The 26306-nt window shown below is 34.4% G+C and overlaps 1 pseudogene; it reads left to right on the top strand.

The window, feature by feature from the left end:
• Positions 1–143: 143 nt before the first annotated feature.
• Positions 144–24955, top strand: LOC132644408 (DEAD-box ATP-dependent RNA helicase 8-like; annotated as a pseudogene).
• The last annotated feature ends 1351 nt before the right edge of the window (positions 24956–26306 follow it).

A 26306-nucleotide genomic window follows, 5' to 3' on the forward strand; every position in this document is an offset into this window, starting at 1 on the left:
TCTAAGTCTGGCCATATGGACATATATTCCAAACTATTTGGGCACTAAACTGAGTTTTGGAAAGTTTAATTTGTTAAATAGTCACTCCTTACTTTGTCCCATAAGATTTTTGTGAGAATTCCATATAGAGCTCCTTTCAGAAAATGACAAAAATTGTTCTTTATGTTTGGGTAGGTTTAAGGAGATCTAATTAATAAATTCCTATGCAGATCTAGTTTGCTAAGTCTCTCAAAAGTTTAACATTTTTGGTATTCATCAACCATTTAACAAACTCTAACCGTTAGATTTTTCGAAAACTGTAAGAAAAAATTTAATCAAAGCATCAAGTCGTTAATTCTCAAAATCGCAATACAAAAAATTGTATCAAAGACCAAAAATAAATAAAAAAGAGAGTAGAAACTGCAAATACTAGACCTATAAATGTGAGTTCATATTACATCTTACATTCATACTCCATTCATTCCAATTTATGTCAGGGCCTTACTATTTAGGGAGTCAAACTATCTTTTCTTTGACTATAATTTTCTCAAACTTTTTAAAAGTATTAGGTATATTGATTTGTAATACTTTCGTTTAGTTTTCAAGTATGTAAATTTTACTTTAAAATACTGGAGAAATCTATTTGCGAATTTATAATCGAAATCAAGTGTTTTGACTCTGATACTTCAAACCCCTTCACATAAATTAAGTCAGAGGGAGTACATGTTTTCACAATCACGTTAAATTAAGCAACCATAATTTATTAAATATTTGGTGGCGATAAGTGCTCAGTTTTGATAAATCTAAAGGACCAAAAAATGTTACTGGAAAAAAAAAGTAGAAAAAAATGTCCCCAAATATTTTTCGACGAAACACTTTGAACTTAAGGGACCATTTTATCATTTTCTCCATTTTATATGTTGCTTCCAGAGAAGTACAACTGTGTTCTTTATTCTTTGCCATAATTAACTCAACAGTAAAATGAATAGTAACGTTATACACTTTTTGACAAATAATAAATGAAATGTATATTCATATTAATTGAAGTAGATTTAAAAAATAATTTAAAATAAGTAATTAATAGGTAAAATAGACAAATAAATTATTTTTCATAATTAAAGTGGATAAGTAAAAATAAAAATTGTAGACAAGTAAAAGCGAGCTATTATTGTAATTATAGTAAAACGTCGGCGCTGTCTATTGCCAAATGCCATAAAGATCAGCACGTTTCACTAGAAACTACTTAAAACATACTATTTAATAAAAATTTCTCCACGCTCTAGACCCGCTTATCCTCTAATAAATTTTTCTCCAGTTTCTCCAGTGCCCTATCAACAGCAAACACAGCAGCAGTGGCTTAGAAGAAACCAGTTGCCATTTACTGATGATGACGTTGAAAAGACTGTACAGTCCCAACCCCTTGACCACAGGTAGCCTTTCTTTGCTCCCTTTAGTCTCAGTATGATATGCACAGAAGCTATGAATAAGTGTGAGATTTAGAGAATTTATAGTTTCTGAGAACTGGACATAGCTTCAGTTGACTGAGGACGTGACCTTAGATAGGGAAGGTAGGCATGGAGGTCGAGGGCCGTACTTTTAGTAGTATGATTTAGGTATCGTGTAGTTTCTCTTTCGCCTATGTGTATTGATATCTGTTGCTGCACTTATTCTGTACATTACTCCGTTTGTCCCAATTTATGTCATACACTTTCTTTTTTAGTCCGTCCCAAAAAGAATGATATATTTCCGTATTTCGCAACAATTTAACTTTAAACTTTACTTAACTACTCAAATATCTTTGGCTTGTTTTAGACCACAAGATTCAAAAGTTCTCCTTTATTTCTTAAATTTCATGCTCGGTCAAATTATATCACATAAATTGGGACGGAGGGAGTACTATTTTGTTGTCCCTTGTTCTTTCCTATTTTCTTGCGTCAGTTACATCTCTTTTGAGCCCAGGGTCTATTGAACACAGCCTCCCAACCCCGCAAAGGTAGAGGTAAGGTCCGCGTACATTCTACCCTCCCCAGATCCCACTTGTGGGATTACACTGGGTATGTTGTTGTTGTTGCTGTTTATAGTTTCAGAGAACCCTTATTTGTTTTAAAACTCAATTATTGAGTATTGTAATGAAATGAGCCCAATCAGCGGAATGGATAGAGGATTCACTTAGTCTCAGCTAACTAGTTTGGGATTTAGGTGAGTCTTTGTTGTTGTTGTCTCATGCATAGGATGTAGAACTTGTCGGAGTTTAAGAGTTATAGCATTCAACTGCTAACTGCTACATTTAGGACCGTGATAAATCACACCTTCAACTGCTAACAGCATGTTGTAGCATTTTATTGAACCAGATTTTTCTGGAGAATGATTCTGTAGGACTCTGCTTAAAGAGAGTTGTGTATCTCATTATGATGACTGCACACAATGTATTCAATACTGTTACCATTCTAAAAAAAAAAAAAAAAGTGTTCAACTTCAGGGGGCAGAAGTCAGAACCTTGCTTAGCTTCCTCATCTTACACAAGTCATTAGTATTGGACATTTCAAGGGGCAGGGACCAATAAACACCTGCACTTTGGAGGAGACTTTAGCTTCCATATGAAAAATGCTGAGGGACAGGAGGGAATGTTAGTACCTTTACATTAAATAGGGAAAGGACGGATTATTTCTCCTGCTAACTGCAAACAGTTATATATCAAGTGAGGATTTTGTTCTCCCAAAAGTTATTGGTGTATCATTTTTATTAATAGAATTAGGACCTCTTTGAGTTTCATGTATCATGAGTTTGTTATTTCATTAAGTTATTCTGTTGAACATATCTGAAACTGTAGTGCAAGTAATGATAAATCAATTTCGTTTCTTCTCTTTTCCCCTTTGCTCAGTTCACAAGATTGGAAGGCTAGGTTGAAGATACCACCAACTGATACTCGATATAGAACAGAGGTAAATTGGAAATTGATCTCTGCCCGTGTAGTTTAATACATTGTATTCTCTTCATGACAGCATGTTCGTCGACCATGTTTGTTCTGTTTCTTCCCAACACATTGGTTTCACATCTGTCGTAGGCAGTTTCATTAATCAATTGTTGCTGAAGACTTGAATCATAAGTATCATGCTGTGAGATATGAGGTGGCCCGACTAGCATCTCATATACTATTAGCTTGAGACTTGAGTCATGAAATTTTGTCATAGAATGCTTGCATGTAAAAAAATTCTTTTTAAGTGATCACCATTGTGATGACCAAAGAAGAAAGTAGGCTGTCTTTTCGGGACAAAGGGGCTGATATTTCTCTTGCTGAGATTTTCCCTTAGTTATCTCAATTCAGCTTATGTCTTTGTCACTTTTCTCTCTTTGGCCTTCCTCATTATTGATCTAATCATAAGTGCTCTTGTGTCTAATTTTTAACCCATTAGGAGAACGGGATGATCTGACAATTAACTGGAAAAACAAAAACATATTGCTTATGCAGAGCTGCTGAAAAATGTCATATTACTCACACAAGTGCTAGAGAAGTGACGTTATTCATATGATATGTAGCATATCATTGTAAGTGTACATTTATAATCATCTACATGATTTAACAGCCTTTATATTATTCATACAAGTGCTAGAGAGCGTGAGGCTATTCATTTGATGTGTACCATAGCATTTTAAGTCTATATTTATAATCTTCTATACGCTTAGTAATATCTAAGGTATTATAGAGCCTGTTTGGATGGGCTTATGCCTATAAGCTGCAAACAGCTTATAAGCTAAAAAAAATAAGTTGGGGTAGTCTAACTTATTTTTTTTGGCTTATAAGCTGTTTTCAGCTTATAAGCTGCTTTAGATAATCTAAGTCAAATGGGCCAAATTATTTTTTTGAGCTTATTTTAACCACAAAATGACTTTAAGCTGACCAGCCAAACACTCAAAAAAGCTGAAAACAGCTTATAAGCAACTTATATGCAACTTATAAGCCAATCCAAACGGGCTCATAATTTGCTCACTGATTGTTGAGTTATCAGTATGTCTTCCTTGATGTGGTTTGTTTACTCCCTGATTGTTTTTTCTTCTTTTTTGGATCTGGAAAACTTCTGTGATTACGTACCGGTATTTATGAGGTTATTTCTGGTTATTCTGCATTACTGATTATCTTCACGGCGATTTACATAAGAAATTGGTTGTTTCACTGCCACTTTTTCTTGCAGGATGTGACAGCAACTAAGGGAAATGAGTTTGAAGACTACTTTCTTAAGTGCGAACTGCTTATGGGAATTTATGAAAAGGGCTTTGAGAAACCATCGCCAATCCAGGAGGAGAGTATTCCAATTGCTCTCACTGGAAGTGACATTTTAGCTAGGGCCAAAAATGGAACTGGGAAGACTGCTGCCTTCTGCATTCCTGCTTTAGAGAGAATTGATCAAGACAAGAATGTGATTCAAGGTTCTTATCTAGGCATTTTATAGTTGTTATATTGTGACCTTTCTAGTATCTGTAGGGCTGCAAGTGAACTAAGCTTTGTATACCAATTCATGTTGAGCATGGATTGAGTAGCTAGTAAAGCTTTGGCATAATCTGGTGTACAGCTCCTTTACTAAAGGAATTGAGTTAGGCCTGAAATCACTTAGGCCCCTCAAGTAAGAGTAGTCAAACGCTCCGAGAAACCGCCAAAGTCTGTTGGGGCTTTCAGCGCAAAGCAGAAATAAAACGCAGGTTTAACAAAGAAAACCGCATGAAGAAAAATAAGATACAAATGTTTTTTGATAACCAAAAAGGAGAGTAAGCAACACGCTAGAAGGAGAAAATAAAATATATGTAATGCAACAAAAAATAACTACAAACGCAAACAATAACTATTTGGACAAAAGAATTGAAACAATTATAATTACGCAAAGTCTGATGAAAAGATCATATCAATCAAGTTCAGGAGCCACCTTAAATTTCTGATTTAGATGAAAAGTTGAAGTTTTATATTATTTGGAGCTAGTTTCTTATGCTAAAATTTTAATTTCTTATCCTAAGTACTAAAAATACATTTATAACGCTTTTTAACAATTTATCTTAGTTTACAAACTATATGTATTGTCTACTATTTCTCTCTTAAAGACAGAGCCAACGGGAAGTGAGGTGAACGCCTTTGCACCTTAGTGCCTACAATATGTGCTACTTAAGGAAGGCGAAGCCACTACCTGGCTTTAACTGAGCTTCAGGGCTTAAGCGTGCCTCAAATGACCTTTAACAACACTGCCTCAAGTAGATTCCCATTTTTATTTTTATGGGAATTGCAATGTAATGGTTTTCTTGTCTGCATATTACATTTAATCACCTAAAACAAAATTCTGTTTGAATCAATTCTATGGTGTTAATTGCATTGCTATTTACAATTGTGGAAGATTAGTAATTACTTGTAGAAAATATCCAGTAATATAGTAATAAGTTCTGAAAATTTTGGTTCTTGCAAATAAATATTCTGAATTTAAATTCCAATATTGAAAGGAGTTTCTCTTTTCCATATCACAATATTTTGAACTTAAATCCAGCCCATGCTTGTAAAATACTTGTTCTCAGAAAGAAAGAAAAAAAGCTCTTGTAAACACATTTATTTACAGTATGAAGTTGACTTGATTTAATAGAGTTGAGTTCAATTTTCTGTTGATTCTAAGCTTGGGCTGGCTTATTTGCTGGTGTGCTAACTTCAGGTTTTCCATCATTTTGCTGACTCATTCAGAGTTCTAATTAATTGTAGAGCCATTTCCAGATTTTCAGTTGCACATTCGATGGCCCCATTAATAAAGCGAGTATGTCAGTCAGAGTTAAGTAGTGTGATGATGAGATTGCATTGTCAATGCTGACCTCAGCCATAGAAAGTTTAGCTTAGAAACATGTGTTGCTGTCACTTTCCTGTCATATATAGTCTATGTTGCTACATTTCTGTGCTACACGTGAAGTGACGTGCTGTGAATATCTTGCTTTTATTTTGGTTTCGAGCAAGCTATTTTTGATACAATGTGCTAATGACAGAGCTTATAATTGATCCTAACATAGATTTAGCATCCCTGCAAATAAAGAGTAAAATGTGTAGTGTTTACCCTAGTTGTTTAATTATAGTTTTCTCTGTTTTAGTTTCGTTTCTAACTGTTGTTTGGTGCCTCCATATGCAGTTGTTATTCTTGTCCCAACTCGAGAATTGGCCCTCCAAACATCTCAAGTTTGTAAAGAACTCGGAAAGCACCTAAAAATTGAAGTCATGGTTACCACTGGGGGGACTAGCTTAAAGGATGACATAATGAGACTGTATCAGCCAGTTCATTTACTTGTTGGAACTCCTGGAAGAATTCTTGACCTTGCAAAAAAGGGGGTGTGCATTTTGAAAGATTGCTCCATGCTTATCATGGATGAGGTAACCCTTTCTTGAGTAAATAAATCAGAGTATTAATGTGCGATTGTCTCCTGAAGAGTCGTTTTAATGCTAAACCGATGTCAAAAATGCTTAAATTCTAACTTTACCCATTTCAAAAGAAAATGCTTAAATTCTTTGATAAGCTTATTATCTATAGAGTACACCATATGCAATAAGGTGAAGCTTTAATCAATTAAGATCTTTTTTATTTTTGATGTTGAGAAACTAGCAACATTTTGGGCTAGTGTACTTGTGTTCCTCCTCCTTTTTTTTTTTTTTTTTTTTTTTTTGATGATAAGTTTACTTATGATTCTGACTTACAACCTACAAAGTCTTGATGCAAGTTTCTTACATGTTGAGAACAAAATTTACCGTGGCGACCTTACATAAGTTCATTTGAATTGGATAAATTGTTTTCTGCTTGTCCTTCCCACCCTCTTTTTCTTCTTTCCTGGCAAGACACCATATGTGATTGTAAAGCCAACTGTATTTACTTTTGTCCTTCAGGCTGATAAGCTTCTTTCACCAGAATTCTAACCTTCCATTGAGCAGCTGATCAGTTTCATACCTGCAAATCGCCAGATCTTGATGTTTTCTGCGACGTTCCCTGTTACTGTCAAGTACTTTAAAGATAGATATTTGCACAAGCCATATGTTATCAACCTCATGGATGAACTTACACTCAAGGGTATAACGCAATATTATGCTTTTGTTGAAGAAAGACAGAAGATTCACTGCCTTAATACTCTCTTCTCAAAGGTTAGTCCTAGTTATACTATGGAATGTAGGTATTAAAATTAGCGCAATGCACATGATAACCTGTTTCTATCTGCTTTCTGGGTGAAGCTTCAAATTAACCAATCAATTATTTTTTGCAACTCTGTAAATTGTGTGGAACTTCTTGCCAAGAAGATTACTGAGCTGGGCTATTCATGCTTCTACATTCATGCCAAGATGCTTCAAGATCATAGGAACAGGGTGTTTCATGACTTCCGTAACGGTGCCTGCAGGAACCTTGTTTGTACTGGTATGATTAATGCATCTGTTTGTACTGTTATGGTTAATTCTTGATGTGTCCACATGTTCAATATGACCTTTAGGATTCATCGTTATTTACTAGCACTTCTAAGTACATAGCAGTTATTTAAAAGGTGTGGCTTATTATACGATTCTCTTCATAATTTGTTCTCACACCGAAATATCATGAGAAATATAGACACTGGGTGTATTGTGGTGTAACTCGTTTGGTTGCAAGTGCACCATTGTTGGGTCAGATTGCATGTACTTATTATCTGACCAAATATGGTGCTCTATGTAGTTGAATCTTTTTAGTTAGTGTTCATAGGGTGAAATTCCCACCTCATTTGGTTGAGTTTTGGTTGGGGGCTGGGAGTTGGGTTCCTTGGTGGAATTTGTGGCTTCCACTGATATCTATTCCACTGTCCATGCTGCCATATTCTTGGTGTTGCTAAGCACTCTTACATGGTATGCCACCCATTTGTTTTATTGTGTAATGAATGATCCCGACATTATTCTTAGATGGGGAATTTGACTTGATCTTTCATGATGGGTGCTAATCTCATTGATTCTTGTTCTTTACAAGGATCAGCATGTGTTCCTATGATAGTCTATTTTGTTAATTGATTGATTTAGTAATCGTGTTCATTCATGATGGGATAGATTTGTTTACTAGGGGAATAGATATTCAAGCAGTCAATGTTGTTATCAATTTTGATTTCCCTAAGAACTCAGAAACTTATTTGCACAGGGTATGCACTACAGATCTTTGATCTTGCTTATTGACTTATCTATCTGTTGGTGTTATTTTCTCATTGATAATTGTTTTTGCAGGTTGGCCGATCAGGGAGATTTGGACATCTTGGTTTAGCTGTTAACCTGATTACTTATGAAGATCGCTTCAATCTGTATGCATTAATTATTTTCATTTCTATTATGCTAGAAGGTCATTTAGTTTCCGTGTGCCGGTTTCTGATGATATTGTTGTATCTATCTGACTGACAGGTACAGAATTGAACAAGAACTAGGAACAGAGATCAAGCAAATTCCTCCACAGATAGATCGAGCTATATATTGCCAGTGAGCAGTTAGCTGTGGTTGATGGTGCTGCCAGTAGGTAAGTATTTAGAATAGAAATGATTTGTGTTGTTAAGTTGCTGGATGCAGTTTTCAGAAAATCTTGTTGTGCAGTCCAGCGAGTTATCTCTTTTCTCTGTTTTAGTTGCCCATTAATCTCGGGTAGTTTAATTTACTTGCATTGAAGGCTAAGTTGCTCAGAGTCTCCAAAATGGCTGCCGCACCCGTGTCCGATCCTCCATAAAGGCACTGCTTTTGGAGGATTGACACGTACACGTCGACATTTTTGAAGAGTCCGAGTAACATAATTTGAAGGTGGTCAGCCGATATTAGGAATATTACTTTCTTATTCCTGTGCTTCTTTTTACAAAAAAAATTACCCTGCTCTCTCTTTTGATAGGTAGCCATACTCCATATTGGAAGTTGGGAGGACTAGGAGGTTTTCACTGTTGGTTCTAGCATTTTGTGACTAAAAGCTCTTCTCTTGCTTTTCTGAATGATATTGTTCGCTCACTTGCATAGGCTGGCTCATTTGCCTAGGGAACACAGTTTAGTTCACCAGATATACAACATTTCCTTAATTAGTCTGCTTTACCTTAACCACTTTAAGCTTTTTAGCTCGGGAGAAATTTTGGTTGGAGAATAGATAAAGCTCTGTGTATGACCAAGTGCTGGTTTATTTTGAAGTTTGAACTATGTGCTGTCTGGAAGGTTTTGGACTTCGATGGTGTTATTTTTCTGCTAAGTTTTCTATGCAATTATTTCAAGTGAATGATTAAAGAATGAGTGCTGTTAAAAATGACAAGTATTAGAAGGGTAGGAAAAACAAAAAGGTTTCGAAATAGAATCAATTAGTTTCAATGTAATTTAACCTTCATTAAAGGTGTTTTAATGTGTTCGTTGATGAATATGGAAACATGAACGTCTTGAGCTCTTTGGGACAGTTTGATTGTATAGTAGTACACTAGCATAAACTAAACGTGTTAACCGGTTTGAACCAGACCGGACCAGAAAAAATCGGAACCGGCCACCGGTTCCGGTTTACCGGTTAAAAACCCGAAATCGAAACCGGTCCGGTTCAAACACGTCCAAAACCTCTTTTTTTTTGTTTTTTGTATAGTATATATATATTATAGTAATTATTAGTATATTGTAGGTATATTTACATATGTTATATAAGTTTATAAGTAGAGTTTATATATTTACTAACTAATAGGCTAACAGCAAGTCAGCAATACAGTATATACGTGTGTATATATATATATATATATATATATATATATATATTAAGTTATATGCTTATATTACGTTATATGCTTAAGTTATACTATATATAACTTAAAATATAGTGAGAATATACCTATATATATCAATATACTTAGGTTATATAACTTACACACACACACACACACACACATATATATATATATATTAAGTTATATGCTTAAGTTATACTACATATACCTAAAATATAGTAAGAATATACTTATATATATCAAAATACTTAGGTTATATATATATATATATATTTAACTTATAACTATATATAGTATACATATAACTTAAACATATATATATATATATATATATGTTTAAGTTATATGTATACTATATATTATAAGTATATTCTTAGTATATTTTAGTTATTTTTCAAGTATATAACTTTCTAGTTTTTAATTTAAGTAGATGTATATTATAAGTATATTTTAGGTATATTCCTAACTTAATATAAGTAAAAATATGAACACAAGTAAATAGAAGAAAGCTCAATGAGTCATATATTTTATTCATTCTTGGATAACATTTATTTGCAAGTTGTAGTTTTTTTTTAACTTGCAAATAATACATGAGTTGCAAAGAAATAGTAGAATAATAAAATCACCAATTCTCAATCATTTGGTTAATTTCCCCCATATCATATTCGGCCATGGAGATATCTTCAAAATCTTTCATTTGGTCCGGTCCACTTGCTATCAAATCTTCGATCTCTTCCTCTTCGCCTTCCTCCGCTTTGGTTGCGTCGCTCCGATCTAATTCAATCGCGAATGCACACTAGTACTTGTAAGCTAAAGCCGGATAATGAGTGTCTGTAGTCTCTAATTTGTTGTCTTCCTTGGCTAAATGCACTCTCTGAAGCCATGGTTGATACTTGAACTGTAAGGATACCATTCTTGAGAGTATCGGATGACTTGCCTTGTATTTCTTCCACCATGCTAAGACGTCCAACTCATCTAGTTCCTTAATATCCATATTTGGCTGCATCAAATAAAAGTGATATTCATCAAAGTTTGCACTACAAGAAGGAGTTGGTTGTGAATGTAAAACTTTTAAACCCAACAAGCCCTTTTTGCTACTTTGAGAAGTAGTAGGGCGTGGAGCAACGGGTGTAGCATGTTCTTCCAAATTACAATAATGAGTAAAAACTTTTCTAAACTCGTCATCAATAGTGAGTTCGGCTTCAGCTAAAGATCGTTGAACTCCCTCTTCAATTTCTAAAAATGTATAAATTTGACCAACCAATGCTTTAGTATAAGACACTTTTAAACAAGGATTTAAAAGAGAACCCAATATAAATAAAGTTGGGATGGGGAAAAAATACTTCTTAAATTTTGTTGTCATATCAAAAATAGCCGCTTGATAACCGGATTTATATTTATACTCTTGTAAAACTCTAGCTATTTCCGCTAAGTAAGCTAAAATTTCGATTACCGTGGGATAGAATTGTTTAGAAAAAGCAAGAGTTGCATTATAAAAAATTTCTAAGAGTTCAACACATTCCTTAACATCTTCCCATCGCGTAAAATTTAACCAATCATCATTATTAATATTATATTTGTTGTGAACTTGTATGAGAATCCTATACTCATATGCTTGTTGTAGCATAATGTAAGTGTAGTTCCATCTAGTCTCAATTTCTACTTGAATTTTTCTAGGTCTAAGGTTATTTTTCCACACAACAATTTTTAAAATCTCTAAGTCTTCCCCTATTAGCATTACAAAAAAGAAACGCAACCGCCGCTCTAACTTTTTGAATAGAATTGTCAAAACGCACAAGACCATCTTTAACAATTAAGTTTTTTTTTTTGATTAAGCACCGGGTGTCCGGGTCTCTTTGAGCCCCGACTAATCCCGGGGGTGCACAGGCCCTCGGCAAGGAGTTTCCCGCAAGTGCACCACGGGTAATTCAGGGTTTTACCCCAGTCCGATGGCCCACAGAAATTGTTTGCACCCAGTGGGTTTCGAACTTGAGACCTTGAAAGGGAGCACCCCAAGGCTCAAGCCAATTACCACCAGGCCAACCCTGAGGGTTTAACAATTAAGTTTAAAATGTGACAACTACATCTTACATGAAAAATATTTTTTAGCGGAGGGTTTAATTCTCTTTTTAAAAGACCAATCGCCTTTGTATTATTAGAAGCATTATCTAAAGCAATACAAAGTGTTTTTCTATAAATGTTAAAAATTCTCATAATAGTAGACATTGAATCCGTTAAAAATTTTCTATCGTGACGACCTTTTCCTTCGTCATATAAAAAAGATATAATTTGTTTTGCATAACCCAATTGTCATCAACCCAATGACATATAATAGCAAAAAAATCTAACTTGTTAAGACTAAGATCCAAATCAGCGGTAAGAGAAACATTACAATTTAAAGAATTAAATACATAGCGCAAATAAAATCTATATTTTTTATACAAATCTATAACATCCGCTCTACAAGTACTTCTAGGAATACCCTCAAATAACGGATTATAACAACGTTGAATGTAAGTAACAAACCCCAAACCCGAAGGAAAGGAAAATGGTAAACAATCATAAGCTACCATTTTAGCTATTTCTACACGCTCTTTTTTCTTGTCATACTTAAAATTTTTACCGGTTCGTGGGTCTATCGTCATTTGAATACCCGCCACATTTGAACCCGTTTGCTCTCCCCAAACATCCATATGTTTCTTTCTCATATGAGCATTTAGTGTACCCGTTCCACCATCCTTACTAGTTTCTTGCCTAAAAGCAAATACTTGTCCACATAGGGTACATTTAGCTATTTGACTTTCCCTATCCTTAGTCATAAATTTTCAAAATTTAGCGGTTGGCTTATGAGTTCTAGGCGGTTTGTCTTGTGTATGTGATTGTGCAGGACATGTGTCTCCTATGGGATTTTCGGGGGCTTGTGTTTTATCATCATCATCAATTTCATTAAAAGTGTCGGTATAATGTTGTTGTATTGCCTCATGACCTAAAAGTGAATTATTTCCACCAACATCAATACCTAAACTAGGTGTTTCTTCCACAAATGTTTCCTCATTAAGCCACCCCTAACAATACCACTACTACCGGCACCACGTCTAAATCTCTTCGCCATTATTAAATAGAATTAATTTAAATCACACTCAAATAAGCAACAAATTAAATTGCGAAAAATAAAGATAGAGTTGGAACGAAGGTATAAATTGCCGGACTAATTTCCAACAAAGTGAAGGCGGCTAGAATTGCAAATCCACCAAAGCTACTTCGGATTGTTGCAAAATCACCAACAATATTATAATTGCAAAATTAATAATTGAAACTATAATAAGACTTTATAATATTTATTTGAGAAAAATTTAAAGTGGCTAATTGTTGTAAAGTAACTATAATTGAGAGATTGAGATTTGAGAGAAAGAGAAGAGTGAATTGGTGTGGATTAAAATAAAAATGGAGAGGGGTTTATATAGGGGTGGGGGATGGGTTAAAGTGTTAAAAAAAAAGTTTGGGGGGGCAAAAAATGGGTTTGGGACCGTTTGGCAACGACCATTTTTGCAAATGGACCGTTGCCCAACGGTCCATTGGGCTGCTCCAACGGCTCTATTTACCGGTTTAGCCGGTCCGGTTCTGGTTTAACCGGTCCGGTTCCGGTTCCAAAACAATTGAAACCGGACCGGTATATAATAAACGGTTAACCGGTTCCTGTTCCGGTTCCGGTTTTACCGGTTCGGTTACCGGTTTGAACCGGAACTGGTTAACCGTTTATTATATATCGGTCCGGTTTCAATTTTTTTGGAACCGGTAAAATCGAAACCGGACCGGCTAAATCGGTGATTTTTTTTTTTTTAAATAGAGCCATTGGAGCAGCCCAATGGACCATTGGGCAACGGTCCATTTGCAAAAATGGCCGTTGCCAAACGGTCCCAAACCCATTTTTTGCCCCCCCAAACTTTTTTTTTAACACTTTAACCCATCCCCACCCCTATATAAACCCCTCTCCATTTTCATTTTAATCCACACCAATTCACTCTTCTCTTTCTCTCAATTATAGTTACTTTGCAACAATTAGCCACTTTAAATTTCTCTCAAATAATATTATAAAGTCTTATTATAGTTTCAATTATTAATTTTGCAATTATAATATTGTTGGTGATTTTGCAACAATCCGAAGTAGCTTTGGTGGATTTGCAATTCTAGCAGCCTTCACTTTGTTGGAAATTAGTCCGGCAATTTGGTACCTTCGTTCCAACTCTTATCTTTATTTTTCGCAATTTAATTTGTTGCAATTTATTTTCTTGTGATTTATTTGAGTGTGATTTAATTCTATTTAATAATGGCGAAGAGTTTTAGACGTGGTGCCGGTAGTAGTGGTATTGTTAGGGGTGGGCTTAATGAGGAAACATTTGTGGAAGAAACACCTAATTTAGGTATTAATGTTGGTGGAAGAAACACCTAATTTAGGTATTAATGTTGGTGGAAATAATCCACTTTTAGGTCATGAGGCAATGCAACAACATTATACCGACACTTTTAATGAAATTGATGATGATGAAAAAAACACAAGCCCCCGAAAATCCCATAGGAGATACATGTCCTGCACAATCATACACAAGACAAACCGCCTAGAACTCGTAAGCCAACCGCTAAAATTTGAAAATTTATGACTAAGGATAGAGAAAGCCAAACAGTTAAATGTACCCTATGTGGACAAGTATTTGCTTTTAGGCAAGAAACTAGTAAGGATGGTGGAACGGGTACACTAAATGCTCATATGAGAAAGAACATATGGATGTTTGGGGAGAGCAAATGTGGGGGTATTCAAATGACGATAGACCCACGAATCGGTAAAAATTTTAAGTATGACAAGAAAAAAGAGCGTGTAGAAATAGCTAAAATGGTAGCTTATGATTGTTTACCATTTTTCTTTCCTTCGGGTTTGGGGTTTGTTACTTACATTCAACGTTGTTATTTGAGGGTATTCCTAGAAGTACATGTAGAGCGGATGTTATAGATTTGTATAAAAAAATATAGATTTTATTTGCGCCATGTATTTAATTCTTTAAATTGTAATGTTTCTCTTACCGCTGATTTGGGTCTTAGTCTTAACAAGTTAGATTCTTTTGCTATTACATGTCATTGGATTGATGACAATTGGGTTATGCAAAAAAGAATTATATCTTTTTTATATGACGAAGGAAAAGGTCGTCACGATAGAAAATTTTTAGCGGATTCAATGTCTACTATTATGAGATTTTTTAACATTTATAGAAAAACACTTTGTATTGCTTCTAATAATACAAAGGCGATTGGTCTTTTAAAAAGAGAATTAAACCCACCGCTAAAAAATATTTTTCATGTAAAATGTAGTTGTCACATTTTAAACTTAATTGTTAAAGATGGTCTTGTGCGTTTTGACGATTCTATTCAAAAAGTTAGAGAGGCGGTTGCGTTTCTTTTTTGTAATGCTAATAGGGGAAGACTTAGAGATTTTAAGAATTGTTGTGTGGAAAATAACCTTAGACCTAGAAAAATTCAAGTAGAAATTGAGACTAGATGGAACTACACTTACATTATGCTACAACAAGCATATGAGTATAGGATTCTCATACAACAAGTTCACAACAAATATAATATTAATAATGATGATTGGTTAAATTTTACGCGTTGGGAAGATGTTAAGGAATGTGTTGAACTCTTAGAAATTTTTTATAATGCAACTCTTGCTTTTTCTAAACAATTATATCCCACGGTAACCGGAATTTTAGCCTACTTAGCGGAAATAGCTAGAGTTTCACAAGAGTATAAATATAAACCCGGTTATCAAGCGGCTATTTTTGATATGACAACAAAATTTTAGAAGTATTTTTTCCCCATCCCAACTTTATTTATATTGAGTTCTCTTTTAAATCCTTGTTTAAAAGTGTCTTATACTAAAGCATTGGTTGGTCAAATTTATACATTTTTAGAAATTGAAGAGGGAGTTCAACGATCTTTAGCTAAAGCCGAACTCGCTATTGATGACGAGTTTAGAAAATTTTTTACTCATTATTCTAATTTGGAAGAACATGCTCCACGCCCTACTACTTCTCAAAGTAGCAAAAAGGGCTTGTCGGGTTTAAAAGTTTTACATTCACATCCAACTCCTCCTTGTAGTGCAAACTTTGATGAATATCACTTTTATTTGATGCAGACAAATGTGGATATCAAGGAACTAGATGAGTTGGACGTCTTAGCATGGTGGAAGAAATACAAGTCATCTGATACTCTCAAGAATGGTATCCTTACGGTTCAAGTATCAACCGTAGCTTCGGAGAGTGCATTTAGCGAAGGAAGACAACAAATTAGAGACCATAGACACTCATTATCCGGCTTTAGCTTACAAGTACTAGTGTGCATTCGCGATTGGATTAAATCGGAGCGACGCAACCAAAGCGGAGGAAGAGATCGAAAATTTGATAGCAAGTGGACCGGACCAAATGGAAGACTTTAAAGATATCTCCATGGCCGAATATGATATGGGGGAAATTAACCAAATGATTGAGAATTGGTGATTTTATTATTCTACTATTTCTTTGCAACTCATGTATTATTTGCAAGTTAAAAACAATTATCCAAGAATGAATAAAATATATGGCTCATTGAGCTTTCTTCTATTTACTTGTGTTCATATTTTTACTTATATTAAGTTAGGAATATACATATATTTAAAACTAGAAAGTTATATACTTATAATATATAGCATACATATAACTTAAACATATATGTATACTATATATAGTTATAACTTAAACATTTATATATGTAAGTTATAAACGCCGCAGGATCTCGCCGCTGCATGATGTCATCTAGGTAACAGCAGTTTTACTAGGTTACCGACCCTGGCGTTGGGGTTGTTCCTACCAGAACAAGTCCAACAAACGCCATCCTTGGTTAAGCGGGCTAACAACAGGACCACCGCCTAGTTATGAACAGTCCGCCTGGGTCAGTCTCTTCCTAACCTTGAACATCATGTTTTGGCGTTGATCATGATGCATTATTACTATGATCTCAGTAGTCTAGTGTGACGTAATTTAACGGAATATTTAGCCTATAAGGCTAAACATGAACTGAATTAAAATAAAAGAAAAATAAAATTATACCTTAAGGTTGTAGGTTGTGCTCAGCAGCGAATATTTATATAAACAAACTTTTATTTATAAAAGAAAGTTTTTACAAGGGAGAGTGGGAGAGAGCTTGTGCTCGGGGGATCCAAGACTTGCCTCTCATCTGAGAAGAATGATCCTTATATAACGGATCATGTGCACTAAACAACAGAGCTAAAAAGTAAATGGCCGACAATATTATGGCCAGATAAAAAGAAAACGGAAAGTAAAAAGTAAAAGTGACCAAAGTGGAAAACATAATTATTACAATCCTAATTATTAAAGCTGCTTTATAAAAGCAGATTCCTTCTTTATTAAAGTAGCTGCCTAGTGGCGGGTCCCACCAATCACTTCATCGGTGACTTGCCCTCGTCTTTTGTAAAGCTGGAAGATTCTTCCGTGTGGCCAAGAAATTGAGCCGCAAATTTTTCAAAGTCATCTGTATTATCTGGACTCTAGGATTCCCCTGCTAAGACCTGTGTATCATAGTCTTTGCCTTCTTCATTATCATTGTCAGTGGTATGACCAACAGACGCCATTGATGTATCAGACATAGCTTTCATATTAAGATGCTGCATTAAATTATATTTAAATTCCTCCATGCAAGTAGCTATAAGCTGTTCTGGGGGAATTACTCCTTTCTTCATCTGAATTTTTCGAGCAATATGCTCAAAAGGACTAGGAACTTCCTTTTGTCTGGAATTAATAGAGTCCTTATAATGTGCAATGGTCGTTTTGATTTGATTTATTAAATCCTGTCCTGGAATGGTTCCATCTTTAGATTTTTGAATCAATTTTTTTCAGAATTTTGTATAAAAATTCTGTTCAAGCAAGGCATATTTTGCGGGGTATAACCCACTTCAACTGACCATTTCATGATCCATGGAATAGAAAATTCAATGAAGAAATACATATTAGAAATTTCTTCAGAGAAAGTAATATTATTTTCCAAATCTATTATTTTTGGAGAAACATCAACCCATTCAGTATATAAACTCTTGAAGGGTTCAGGTAAAGTTTTCACGGTTGGACCATAATGGATCCACCATTGATAAAATCAATTTGGAATGCCCTGTTTATAAACATTGGCGCAGATTTTTATAAACCAAGAATGTTTCTTATTATCATTTTCATATAGTAGAGCTTTATTTAAGCTTTCAACATAGTCCCAATAATTGAATTTAACTGGGACTTTCTGTTCTGGGTGGATATAATCCCTGTCCTTTAACGGATTTATTCCCGATTCATTTGGAGAAAAGATCTTTTTTATAATGATCTTTGAAAAGTTATAAACTTTTTTGGTATTAGCTAGATAAAAATGTTGAAATTCAGCTGACCCTGTATATGAAAGGATCATTTCATAATTCATCCGATATTTATAAGTCGGAGTAGCGTATGACGCTTTATCACAATACCTTTGCATTATTTGCCAAGGTTCATCTTTCCATTGGAGATCATGATTCTCAAGGAGAATTATTAACTCTCGATGAGCATTTTCTTCATATGAATCAGTGTCCCCATTATCATCAATTGCTAGAGCATTGGAATATGATGGAGGCATATTATCTCCTTTTTTTTGTGCTTCTATGAAAGCAAGATATTCAGCATAAGTGATTTGTTTCTGGGTATTACCAGAAGTTTCTGCAATATTGTCGGTTATTAGCCTTTTGTTACCCATTTGGGCAAGAACAGTGCCCCTGCCGGTTCCTTTTTGTCCTCTTCCCCTTCCTCTATTAGAGGGAGGTGTCAATGTGGGTCTCATCCTGTAAATGAGAAAATGACAGTTATGAACTTAAATATTCTCTAGTGAGAAAATCAGGGAGACTATTATCCGATCCCTTTTTATAATAAATTTCAAAATCAAATGGTGCTAAAAGGGCTTTGCATCTGGCAAACATTTGTTTAGAAACATCATGTTTGCAATCTTTATTAAACATAAATTTAGCTGCTTGGCAGTCAGTTTTTATCAAAAAAATTTGATTGTATAAATCACCTTGAAATTTAAGAACACATTTAACTATAGCAAGAATTTCTTTTGCTACAGTAGCATAGTTCTTTTGACTATTATTCCATTTGCCAGAATGGAACTGGACTAAATATTCTTGTTTATCATTTGGAGAAAGCTGTTTAAGTATTCTTCCATAGCCAATATCAGAGGCATCAGTTTCTATAATTTTTTGCCAGCTGGGATTGGTATTTTTGAGAAATTAGGTCTCAAACAAGTGGTAAAAACCACTGAAGAAACGATGATTGTAGATAGTGATCATGCTACATTTAGATTATTATCTGACAGTGATCTTGCCCCTTATAAGGTAACCCATAGATTTATGCATATTGGGTTAGTACAGGTTGCATTCAAATCCTAGCTGGCAAAAAATTATAGAAACTTATGCCTCTGATATTGGCTATGGAGGAATACTTAAACAACTTTCTCCAAATGATAAACAAGAATATTTAGTCCAGTTCCATTCTGGCAAATGGAATAATAGTCAAAAGAACTATGCTACTGTAGCAAAAGAAATTCTTGCTATAGTTAAATGTGTTCTTAAATTTCAAAGTGATTTATACAATCAAAAATTTTTGATAAAACTTGACTGCCAAACGGCTAAATTTATGTTTAATAAAGATTGCAAACATGATGTTTCTAAACAAATGTTTGCCAGATGGCAAGCCCTTTTAGCACCATTTGATTTTGAAATTTATTATAAAAAGGGATCGGATAACAGTCTCCCTGATTTTCTCACTAGAGAATATTTAAGTTCATAACTATCATTTTCTCATTTGCAGGATGAGACCCTCATTGACACCTCTCTCTAATAGAGGAAGAGGACAAAAGGAACGGGCAGGGGCACTGTTCTTGCCCAAATGGGTAACAAAAGACTAATAGCCGACAATATTGCAGAAACTTCTGGTAATACCCAGAAACAAATCACTTATGCTGAATATCTTGCTTTCATAGAAGCACAGAAAAAAGGAGATAATATGCCTCCATCATATTCCAATGCTCTAGCAATTGATGATAATGGGGACACTGATTCATATGAAGAAAATGCTCATCGAGAGTTAATAATTCTCCTTGAGAATCATGATCTCCAATGGAAAGATGAACCTTGGCAAATAATGCAAAGGTATTTTGATAAAGCGTCATACGCTACTCCGATTTATAAATATCGGATGAATTATGAAATGATCCTTTCATATACAGGGTCAGCTGAATTTCAGCATTTTTATCCAGCTAATACCAAAAAAGTTTATAACTTTTCAAAGATCTTTTCTCCAAATGAATAGGGAATAAGTCCGTTAAAGGACAGGGATTATATCCACCCAGAATAGAAAGACCCAGTTAAATTCAATTATTGGGACTATGTTGAAAGCTTAAATAAAGCTCTTCTATATGAAAATGATAATAAGAAACATTCTTGGTTTATAAAAATCTGCGCCGATGTTTATAAACAGGGCATTCCAAATTGGTTTTATCAATGGTGGATCCATTATGGTCCAACCGTGAAAACTTTACCAGAACCCTTCAAGAGTTTATATACTGAATGGGTTGATGTTTCTCCAAAAATAATAGATTTGGAAAATAATATTACTTTCTCTGAAGAAATTTCTAATATGTATTTCTTCATTGAATTTTCTATTCCATGGATCATGAAATGGTCAGTTGAAGTGGGTTATACCCCGCAAAATATGCCTTGCTTGAACAGAATTTTTATACAAAATTCTGAAAAAAATTGATTCAAAAATCTAAAGATGGAACCATTCCAGGACAGGATTTAATAAATCAAATCAAAACGACCATTGCACATTATAAGGACTCTATTAATTCCAGACAAAAGGAAGTTCCTAGTCCTTTTGAGCATATTGCTCGAAAAATTCAGATGAAGAAAGGAGTAATTCCCCCAGAACAGCTTATAGCTACTTGCATGGAGGAATTTAAATATAATTTAATGCAGCATCTTAATATGGAAGCTATGTCTGATACATCAATGGCGTCTGTTGGTCATACCACTGACAATGATAATGAAGAAGGCGAAGACTATGATACACAGGTCTTAGCAGGGGAATCCTAGAGTCCAGATAATACAGATGACTTTGAAAAATTTGCGGATCAATTTCTTGGCCACACGGAAGAATCTTCCAGCTCTACAAAAGACGAGGGCAAGTCACCGATGAAGTGATTGGTGGGACCCGCCACTAGGCAGCTACTTTAATAAAGAAGGAATCTGCTTTTATAAAGCAGTTTTAATAATTATGTTTTCCATTTTTACTTTCCGTTTTTCTTTTTATCTGGCCATAATGTTGTCAGCCATTTACTTTTTAGCTCTGTTGTTTAGTGCACATGATCCGTTATATAAGGATCATTCTTCTCAGATGAGAGGCAAGTCTTGGATACCCCAAGCTCTCTCCCTTGTAAAAACTTTCTTTTATAAATAAAAGTTTGTTTATATAAATCTTCGCTGCTGAGCACAACCTACAACCTCAAGGTATAATTTTATTTTAATTCAGTTCATGTTTCTCCGTTGAATTACGTCACACTAGACTACTGAGATCATGGTAATAATGCATCATGATCAACGCCAAAACATGATGTTCAAGGTTAGGAAGAGACTGACCCAGGCGGTGTTCATGTTGTTAGCCCGCTTAGCCGAGGATGGCGTTTGTTGGACTTGTTCTGGTAGGAACAATCACAACGCCAGGGTCGGTAACCTAGTAAAACTGCTGTTACCTAGATGACATCATGCAGCAGCGAGATCCTGCGGCGTTTATGGTATCAGAGCCATGGTATTTCAGTAGTAATAGGTGATGTAATTCAACGATTTCATACCATGAATTTTATAAATCGTAAAAGAACTGTTAAAAAGAGGAATATGATACTCCTCAAGAACTTGATCTGCTTAATAAGTGGACAATTCCTAGGATAGAACCCAGAGTAATATACCAGATGGGTACTTTTGAGAAATTAGGTCTCAAACAAGTGGTAAAAATCACTGAAGAAACGATGACTGTAGATAGTGATCATGCTACATTTAGATTATTATCTGACAGTGATCTTGCCCCTTATAGGGTAACCCATAGATTTATGCATATTGAGTTAGTACAGGTTGCATTCAAACCTTTAACCTTAAGAGGTTTACCAGCAAGCTTTAAGAGATGGAAGAAATAGAAACTGGAAAAAATCCCTCATAGGGACAGTCCAAACAAGTTTGGCTTATGGTCCAATTTATTTTAAGGCTCGCATAGCATCAGATATTAATAAAATTAATGAATATTATGCTGTTAAGCCTACCCAGAGGATGTCCTACTATCCTCGTCCAACTCATCAAGATGTTTTATTAGAGGAACACGAACATGTTATTTCCAACAGTTATAGTGGTAAGGAAATATATGAATGGAATATTGACGGTTATACTAAACGTCAGATTTATTGTACTATTCATAGAATGCTAATGTACAACACTATCTGCAAGGTTCATAAAAACACTGAAAGAGTTATTGCAGATATGATTATAGCTGGTTTCACTGGCCAATTAAAAGGTTGGTGGGATAATTATTTAACCTTTACACAGCGCCATTCAATTTTAAACGATGTTAAGCAAGAGCCTGGTCATGAAGCACCTGTAGCTAATGCAATTTATACACTGATTATTAATATTGTTGAACATTTTTCAGGAAGACGGTCCGATAATAGTGAATCTATTCGTACCATGCTTCAAAACCTTAGATGTAAGACCCTAACCTCATTTAGGTGGTATAAAGATGTTTTTCTTTGCAGGGTCATGGAATTACCTGAGAGTAATGAACTCTCATTGGAAGTCCAAATTTATAGATGGACTCCCTCCTCTTTTTGCAGAAAGAGTTAGAAAAGCTCTTAGGAAAGGGGATAGAAGTATTAATTATGATTCTTATACTTATGGAAATTTGATTGGTACTTGTATGCAGGAAGGATTAGCCTTATGTAATGAAATCAGGCTCAATCAGCAAATCAAGCGCCATGGTCTTAATGAAAGACAACAATTAGGAGAATTTTGTGGACAGTTTGGATTGGACATTCCACAATCTTCTAAGAAGCCTCATAGGCAAAAGAATAAGCATAAAAACTTCCAACAATGGAAGGAAAAGCGCTTGCAGAAAAAAGCTAGGCGCAAAAAGACTTTAAAAGAAAGGAAGGATTTTATTAAATCCAAAAACCCAAAAGCCTGTTATAAGTGTGGCAGAGTAGGTCATTTTTATAAAAATTGTAAGGTTAAGGAAAAGATTAAAGCCCTTAACATAGATGATTACCTTAGAGAATCTTTATATAAGATTTTATAATTTAAACATATATATATATATATATATGTAAATTATATAACCCAAGTATATTGATATATATAAGTGTATTCTTACTATATTTTAGGTATATGTAGTATAACTTAAGCATATAACTTATTACATATATATACGAATTTATAAAATTAGAAAAAAATTAAGCTATAAATAACTTAAGTTATAATATATAAGTTATAAGTATATATAGTATACTTAAAAAAAATATATATATATATATATACACGTATATGCTGTATTGCTGATTTGCTGTTAGCCTATTAGTCAGTAAATATATACACTTTACTTATAAACTTATATAACATATGTAAATATACCTACAATATACTAATAAATACTATAATATATATATATATATATATATATACTATACAAAAAAAAAAGAGGTTCTGGACGTGTTTGAACCGGACCGGTTCTGGTTTCGGGTTTTTAACCGGTAAACCGGTGGCCGATTCCGGTTTGTTAACTGGTTACCGGTCCGGTCCGGTTCAAACCGGTTAACACGTTTACACTAGCATATGCTCCGCTCAAGTCAAATTAGAATGGAGTACAATTTTATTTTTATTTTTATTTTTTATTTTTTATTTTTTAGCTTTGTGGTCCCATTTATAGTTACTGTTGGTTTGAAACTTTGAATAGTTGAATGATGCTTCTTTTATGTAGTAAATAAAAGGGAGAATATGAAAGCTCACTTTCCTGTCAGTCATGTGTTGGTTGTGCTATCAGCTATGTTTATCTGGAAGGATTCTTAGAGTAGCTTCATATGTCAAACAAATATTTCTGCTTAATAAAAGGTTGCTTATCTGCTTACTCCATGCAAAAAGTTGTCCTCCTACTCTGTATTTTGCCCTTGGCTGAGAATGATTACGTGAATATGCTCTTTATCAAAAGTTCCTGAAATGGGAAAAGACAGCATCATGTTTAGTTCTTAACTTCTTGTTTTGAGGTAATTTGTCAAGCTTGTTTTGCTGATTGCACTTCACTTTTACCTTCAAAACAAAGGAGTGATAGGAGAGAAGGAATAATTTTTTTGAGCACATGCTTTCTTGCAGAGATGCCAGCTTTCACTTTCTGAAGGCGTACGTCTCCTGAGTTTAAAAGGACTTCGCAGATTCACGGTTGCGAAACAACAAAGTGCATATTAGATGTTGGGCTTCTAATGGGTAAAGAATCAAATGGTACATATTGACACTCAATCGGTCCTCAGTAACTGCCTATCTTCGTTGAGCATCTGGATTATGTCGATTGGCATTTGTAGTTGTTTCCTTTGCTCTGTATGTCTGTTGGAAACTGTCAAGAGTATTTGGCCTTTGTTTCTGTCCTTTGTTTCTGTCTGTGTTCGTCGTGCACATGGGTTCAGTATGTGGGCATTGTCATGGAGAAGTGGTGCCTAAGGATATAATTGAAAGTTCGAAACATCTTAAAATGATCGAAAGGGGTTTGGCTGAACTGATGGTGAGATGAGGATCAGATATCCAATAAATATCCAACTGCCCGTGGTGTTTACTGAAGTTTGTATAACCCGTTTTTGAAGGGCTCTGCACTTCCTTTTCCTTTTATAGTTTTTTCTGCTGTTGTGTTGGGGTTTAGAACGATCGACAATGTTACTTTCTTCATGGGTGCAGTATTCGATTTGGCTGATTTTGAAGAGTCTGATCCTATTGTAGCGCTTTCTCTTCATTTCTTGTCGAGGGAAACCTGTCGATACTGTGCTGTTTATCTGATACCTTAAAAAAGAGAATTTTTTATTGTAAAAGTTCGCCTTTTCACAGCACTAATTTTGGCTACAAGTTCCATCATTCTCCTTATCGCGATAACCAGTTGTTAACAGTCCATAGCCTTCAAAGCTCAAACATTAAAGAGCATCTTATGATGCTACTCTTATTAAAATGATCCGCTATGATAATAACATTTTTTGTGCTGTATGATGCTCCTACATTACGTATTAACTTAGTAGCATCTTATACTACACAAAGTGTTACTCATAGAACTCTTCATGCATCTTATTCTCCGTAACATAAGGTCGGTTATTATGTGGTTGTGTTTGATATGACAGAAGTCTTCAGGCTTGAGGAAGTTTTGTAGGAGAAAGTTGTTTTTTATTGCTTCGTTATTAGAGAATTGTCTTCCAAAGGACTAATTTGTGGTCAGAATGGGAATGGAGTCTTTTTGGGAGACCTATTGACTTCTCTAACTTAAATATTACTTGTGTCGAGTAACTAACAACTAGATATTATTATTCACTAGTGAAATAGCCCGCGCTTCGCGCGGTATAAAGGATATTGGTAATTTTATAATAGTTGATATTATTGTAAATATATTCGGGATAGAACGACAGTAATAATTTTATAATAAATTGATACTATTATCAATTTTTACATTGTGTGTGTTGTGTATTATCAATTATTTTAAATGAACTGCGCTTTTTATTAGCATATTTTAAAAGGGATAAATTAAAGAATATATGTCAGTGTATGAGCGTAACTTGAATACATAAATCTCTTAGATACCTCGTTAGTAAACACGTGTTTCAAGTGTTTTGGTATATTTGTTTCATTAGATAATAGAACTGGATTTTTCTAAAATTTCCTTCTATTCGAATAACATGAAGATGAAAAGTAGAATAATTTATAAACAAACACAACACAAATCAAAAAAAAAAAAAAAAAAACTCCATTTTCTTTTATCAGTCTCAAGATCTCGTGTCAATCGAAAAGGCATCTATAATATCAGCAAGCGATATCATCATAGTAGTTCTACTTAGTTAACAACAATAAGCTCTTAGTTATATCACAATAAAGTATTAAGGAAAAAAGAATACATTTTACATATTACTGTCCATTTGAAACAGTTTAAAGAAGGTAAAATGTAACAAAAAGGAGACGAAGATATCCCGCAATGTAGTAATGCATGCATAAAGTGACAATAATTAAACATGTCTTGTTGATAGTCTCATCACCAATCAAGGATTGTATAAGCAATGACTAAGAAAATAATTTAAAGAAGTGATAGGTGATACTTTAAATCACCATACGAAAATGGATGGGGATGCAAAAACACCACATTAAAATGAGTGGATTTTAAAGAAGAAAAATATGAGTAGAAATCTCATAAAGGTACTGCAAAGGA

The sequence above is a fragment of the Lycium barbarum genome, chromosome 6, assembly GCF_019175385.1.
Source record: "Lycium barbarum isolate Lr01 chromosome 6, ASM1917538v2, whole genome shotgun sequence".
In the NCBI taxonomy this organism is placed as follows: Eukaryota; Viridiplantae; Streptophyta; class Magnoliopsida; order Solanales; family Solanaceae; genus Lycium; species Lycium barbarum.